This window comes from Enhydra lutris, unplaced genomic scaffold, assembly GCF_002288905.1.
Source record: "Enhydra lutris kenyoni isolate GAN:26980312 unplaced genomic scaffold, ASM228890v2 scaffoldscaffold13, whole genome shotgun sequence".
Taxonomy (NCBI): Eukaryota; Metazoa; Chordata; class Mammalia; order Carnivora; family Mustelidae; genus Enhydra; species Enhydra lutris.
Window position 1 is genome coordinate 55,878,889 of NW_019154097.1, and position 6,000 is coordinate 55,884,888.

The window sequence follows — 6,000 nt, forward strand, 5'->3', positions numbered from 1 at the left end:
CCTGAGAGCCTGCTATGTTTTTTTCTTTGAATCAAAAGGAAAAAGAAAAACCCACCAACAAAACCCATACACGTGAAAAGTGCTTTGTGGTCACATTTTTCTAGTTGCGTAACTGAGTCTAGACCCTGTCTCCTGGCCTGGGGCTGTTGCTTGGGGGTACCTTGGGCCACCCTTCACCAGAGCCTGCGCGGCAAGGCCTGCCCTTGGGATTCTGGGATCTGATGGTAATGGGCCAACAATGCCATCCTGCCTGGGTGTGCGGCCTCGTGGAGACGGAGGCCAGGCGCCCACCCGAGCAGCGAAGCAGACGATGGCCTTCATCCGGAAGTGAGTTGACTTCAGTGTCCGTGGGCTGAACCCGGGAAGGCCAGCCGCCCTGTGTCGCCCGTGACCGCTCTCCCTGCTTCAAACAGAGAGGCTGTGTGACTGTCACGATCCCTTTATTGCCTGTGGGGTCTCCGGAGCAAGAGCGAGCATCTCTGGAGTTGGTGTGTTCGTGGGAGAGTTTCTATAAAAGCATTCCTTCAGAAGCCCATCTTCACGGTGTGGTTCCTGGTCTGCAGTTCACGCGAAGGGCGGCAGGGGGTAGGGGCTCGAGGGGCGGGCACAGGTGGCGGCATCCCCCCAGCTTGTGCTCGGCTGTGTGCGGCCCATGGAGGCTCCGTCCCCGTGGAGGCTCCGTCCCCGTGCTGGGCATCTCGCAGCTGCGCTGCTCGGGACATGGTGCGGTGGAGACGTGTGTGATGGTAGGTGGACAGCATGTGATTTATGGATTTACGTTTCTCCAAGATGCTGACAGTACTGCCCCGTTTGTTTTCTTTTGCCCAAAGCTGCCTGATGAAGGACCTATCTGTCCGTTAGGGTGCTTCTGGGGAGGGGATGGTGCTGGAAGAGGGCTCAGAGCCCCGGGGCGTGTGCCTGTTGCCCTGGCCAGGGCCTGTGCTGCTGGGTGGAGCTGGGGCAGGCGGGTGGCCTCCACGCCCAGCCAGGAAGGGGCTGCTGCCCGCCCAGTGGAGGCTGCGGTCTGTCTGTGGTGGGATTGTTTCAGGATTGCAGGCCTGCGCGGCCCACAGGCTTTGTTGCGGCTTTGCCCTGCATTCCTGGCATTTCTGCTCCTGCCTGGGCCCCTCCCGGCCTGTCACCCTGGGCTGCACCTGGGTGCGCCCAAGTAGTCAGTGTCTGCTTAGGGCTGGTCCCTCGCACTCTTGCAAGCCCTGTGTCCTTGAGCCACGGGCCTCTGTCTATACCTCCTGGGTATGGTAGCCGGGCACACAATAAGGATTCTGTATTAGGCGCACAGGAACCCAGCACGGGCCTCAGGGTCTCTGGACTCCCTGTACAGAAGCACGTCCCCCCCCCCCCTCAGCATACCCTCCTTTCTGTGGGTCTGGCCCTGCAGAGGGGCAAAGCCCTGGGCTGATGGGTCTCTCATGGGTGCACCTGCCTGGAGACCCGTAGCCACTGGTCACACCTGTCCTTGCCCTGTGTTGGGGGTCCTGCCAGGTGCCAGGTGGACTAGGTGCCTCCCCACCTCCCTCGGAGCAGCTCCCGCTCCACACTGACTTGGTGTCCTGGTTTGTGTAGTGGGTGCACCTGGCTGGGTGGCTGTCCCTGGTGTGTCCCCGTGCCGCCCGCCAACCTGGGCTAGTCTCAGCCGCTGCTGGGGAGAGGCCTCTCGTATGCGCCTCCCACATTCCGGGGGGTGGGAACGAAGGACAGGGCACTGTGCCCTTGGCATGCCCTTGACCCTCCCCAGGCGGGGTGGGGGGGCCTGAGCAGAGAAGCAGTGGAAGAATGGTGGGCAGCGTTTTGCCAGGGACCAGCAGGCCAGGCCGGACGCTCCACACTGCTGGGGCCTTGGCTGGCCCTGTGGGTGTCAGGCGCCTGGGGCCCAACAGCGGCCTTTCCATGCCCTGTGCCAGCACGCATCTGTCCCTGGAGCCACCACTGTGGGGCCCAGTCCAGAATGGCTGCCACCCAGGCCCCCAGGGAGAGCAGCAGAGGAGGAAGAAGCCCTTGGGTGGGGGGCACCCAGGGCCCTGAGCTCTGGGCTGTCCCCAGAGCAGGTGCTCCCCAGGCATGTGCTGCTGAGCTGGGGTCCTGGGATGGAAGCGTGGCTGGCATGGTGCCCTGCGGGCTCCGGACTCACAGTGCGGGGACTGGACTGCTCTCTCCATTACTACCATGTTCCCCGCAGGACGGTCCTTCAGCCTCACTGACTGCGTTCCCTGTGTTCTACTCCCATCCCCGACTCCCTTGTCCTGTGAGCCCCTTCCCCCATTCTGCCCACCCTCCACCCCCGGCAGTGCTGAGTTCTAGCTCCTCTTCTCCTTGTCACTGCTGCTGACACCGTGTCCCACAGAACACAGGCCGGCCCACTTTTTATCCCAGGTGCTCTCCTGTCCTGCTTCTCCTGGAATGGAGCCAAGATGCCTGGTCCTGGGGCCAGGCCTCTGGTGGGTGTCAGGGTTGTGGGGACAGTTGTATCGGTGCCATTTGTGCCAGGGCCTGTGACCTCGTGCAGATCAGAACAGAGGTTCCGAGGCTCAGACATCCCCCAAGGCAGCAGCTGGAAGTGGGACTTGAGTCTGGTCCCCTCCGTGCTTGTGTCCACTTGGGCTCCTGGCTGCAGCTCCCCCGGGAAGCCTGCTGTTGTCCCCATCTAGCCCCTGCCAGCTGCATCCCAGGTGCTCCCAAATGGCCCCGTCCCGGGGCTCCAGGTACCAGGGCCTGGCCGGGCTGTAGCAGGCACCCCAGACCCTGCCTGCAAGCCCTCTGGGGATGGAGGCAGCAAGGGGACGTATGTGGGTCCGTCCGTCCTGCCTGTCATGCGGCCCACTCTGCGGAGGCCCAGACTGAGACTCAGCGTTGCCCCGTGTGGCTGGGACGGGTCTGTGTTAGCTGAACGTTGCATTACAAATTCAGTTCGCCTCGGTGCCTTGGTGCTGTGATAGTTCATTTTTGGCAGTGATATAAAGTGACTTTTCTGCTTCAGTTAACAATTTAGGTGTAACAGGGGTCAGGCAGTGCCGGGTGGCTGAGTGGCTGGCAGCCTTAGCCAGGCTTTGGGGACAGTCATACTCCCTGGTGACGGTAGGCGGCTGGCCGTGTGGCCACAGAGCTGGGGGCCATGAAGTTGTGCCCTGGTCATACCTTTAACCCAGGTTCCCCACGTCAGAGCCAGAGAAAGGCTGCTGGGCAGGAGGAGATCCTGGGATGAGGCAGGAGCCCTGAGCACCGCCAGTGCCCACCGCTGGGCTCCAGCCAATGGGACCCAAGGGGCCTTGCCGAGTGCCTCTTGGAGCAGCTGCCCACCGCAGTTGTGCATGTCAGTGCCCTTGTAAGTGCTGAGTTCAGCAGCGGCCCTCCTGGCACCAGAGGAGGCGGGTACTGTCAGGCCGCCTCTGCCGGGGGGGACGTGGGTGGATGGGACACACCTGCGTGGGCCTGAGTGGGTGGGCCAGGAGGAGCTAGTCTTTCTGGGGCCCATGAACTGAAGCAGATCAAATGCCCCAAGTCCATCCTGGCCAAGCAGGGCTCTTTATAAAGAGGTCCGTCATGGACCCTTTGTGTCCACTTGTTGGGGGCAGCCAAGGGTGTGGGGTGAGAATGTGGCTCTGTTGGGCTCCTCCATGCTCTGAACCACCCGGTAGTGTGATCTTGGGTATCTCCTATGACCTTGGACGACCTTGCCATGTGACTGGGTGTTCTCACCGTGTGACCTGGGTGGGTCCCTTCCTGCTCTCGGAAGCTGTTTCTGGAGAGCTGTGCTGGTGTGTGCAAAGGGCTTGACCCCGAGCAGATTGTGGTGGGGTCCCAGGGTCCTTGCCACACAGAGGAGGGGTAAGGGAGGAGCTGCCCTCCAGGCTGGGGGAGCGTGAGTGGGAGGGCGCACAGACCCCAGAACTCTCAGACCTACACGTCCACCCACCCAGGCAGCTTCTCTGACAGGGACAGCAGTGTCCAAACACCCGCACCTGTCCCTCTTCCTTGCCAGGCTGCGAGCCAGGGCGTGTGGTGGAGGTGCAGGAGGGCCCCGTGTGAGGGCTGGGAAGCTTTTCCGTTCTCCCCTCCCAGTCCAGGCCACCTGGGCCATTCACACCTTCAGCTGAAGTGACTTCCCAGGTCCCAGTGTGTCTCCTCCCCAGCTGGGGAACCTCAGGCAGGGCTGGGGGTCCGGTCTTTTCTGGTTCCTCAGCAGCCCATGAAGGGAGGGGATGGGCCCCTGTGTTCCATCTCCCGTTGTCCTGACTGCACCAAAGGAGGAGGCCCTAGTGTCACTCCGGGGTGGTGGCTGGCACCCAGCCTGGCCTCGGAGGAGATAGCAGAGGACAGGAGCCGGCCTGTCACCCCAAGCTGCCCAGCCCCCAGGCGGCCGCAGCCGGACTCCACCCCCACGCCCTGCAGGGCACCGGGACGCAAAGCGTGTGGTTTCTGCAGAATAAAACGGTGACTGTTTCCAACCAGGCCCTTGAGCCGCCAAAAAATGTGGCGTATTTGCTGTCTGGCCCCCAGCCGGCCGATCGTGGGCAGCGTTCCTGGGAGGACGCCCCACCGTTCACCAGACACCATTCCCTGCTGGGCCTGCTGCTGGAGGCCCCTGCCTGCCGGTCCCGGGGGATGGAGCTCCCCCAGCCCCCACCCCAGCCCTTCTGGCCCCTGGCTCTGCGTTGCCATGCTCCATCAGGGCTTCCCAGGTGCTCTGCAGCCCAAAGGCCCTCTGTGATTCTGATGTGCAGGGCAGACAGACAGATGGACAGAAATACTTCTTTCCCCTCCAAGTTTCTCTGAGATGGTCCCTAAGTGGGGTCCCCCTGCAGGCTTCAGGGTTGACTGGGGATGGAGGGGGAGGGCTATGTCCCTCCCCAGTGGGGTCAGCCACAGAATGTGGGCAGTGAGTCCCCATCCCCTTATCTGGGGGACTCTAGGCCTTTCGGAGTACCTCCCAGACCAAATGTCATCCTGATTGTCAAGGACAAGGGGCCCAGAGCACAGAGCTGAGTGAGGCCAGCCTTGGACAGGTTCCCCAAACCTCCACCAGTGGCCCAGCCCTGTGCTTGTCACCCCTCTGGGCTCTGGGCTGACCGTGCCCTTTGCAGAGGGTGCCTGTTGGAGGGCCTGGGCAGGGCACCTCATTCCTCCTTTCCCTGCTGGTCCTGAGATGCCTGCTGGTGTAACGGGCCTGGGTGGGCATGTGGGGTGGGGGTGGGGGGGCGCACCATCACCTTCTCTAGGTGTCTCAAGGGGGTCCTCCTTTGGGACTGACAGAGGACAGGTCCAGCTGTCCCCAGGGTCCTTCCTGGTCCCTGCGCCTCCACCCCTGGCCTTAGGGAGAGCTGGCAGCTGTCCCCGTCCTATCCCCCAGTGCCTGCCCTTAGGGGCCCCAGGTCTCCTTTGGCCCCAGAGAGAGCTTGTGAGCCTTTCCCTACAGCTGCATTTTTGGCGAGAAACAGGCCTCTGCAGACTTGCTGGGACCTGCGCTCCCAGAGAGGCGGCTGCCACCCGGAGCAGGAGGCTCTTTCCTGCATGGTGCCAGGACCCGGGGTCTCCCGGCTCAGCACCATGGTGCCTGCTGTGAATTCTGCCCAACCCTGGGGCCACCTTCCTATCCTGTGCTGGTCTAGGGCCCTCCACCCTGTCCTCCAACACAGCCTGGCAGCGTCCATGCTCCCTGCCCCTTCCCCCAGAGCAGCACCCGCCTGGACGGCCTCCAGGGCCAGCAAGCCCCAAATTCTAGACAGCCAGAGGCTGTGTCTGTGTCTCCAGGTTTCCAGAAGCTCCTCATTCATTCGTTTGTCCTTGTCTCGGAGAGAGTCCACACCAAGGTGGTTTCTAGACAGGGGTGGGGGGCAGCACACAGGGTTGCCCCCTCTCTGGGCCTCCCTCGTCTCACCTGTGACCTGAGACCATAGTACACCAGAGTTGCCCAAAATTTGTGTGCCCGGGATGATTTTAGGGGATGCAGCCCTGAAAATTTAGAACCATGTTTTCTCCTAAGAG